This window comes from Leptonychotes weddellii, chromosome 13, assembly GCF_054177405.1.
Source record: "Leptonychotes weddellii isolate Sample4059 chromosome 13, ASM5417740v2, whole genome shotgun sequence".
Classification (NCBI taxonomy): Eukaryota; Metazoa; Chordata; class Mammalia; order Carnivora; family Phocidae; genus Leptonychotes; species Leptonychotes weddellii.
This window is the reverse complement of record NC_138381.1, coordinates 77,650,717-77,650,932: the sequence shown is the minus strand read 5'-3', so window position 1 is coordinate 77,650,932 and position 216 is coordinate 77,650,717.

The window sequence follows — 216 nt, the reverse complement described above, 5'->3', positions numbered from 1 at the left end:
AGAGCCAACATGGAGCACAAGATCAGGTGAGGCCGCCCCGGATCTCAGCCTCCTCAAGGAAAGGGCGGCATGGGACACAGCCTGGGGCCTGTCTCAAGGAGAGAGAGCTAGAGAAGAGGGCAGCGTGGGAGGCCCCCCCTTCCATTGCAGGCATGGGTCACAGCATTTGGCTGTCTGGGCTCCCTCCTCCCACGGCTTATCTTTTTTTTTTTTTTT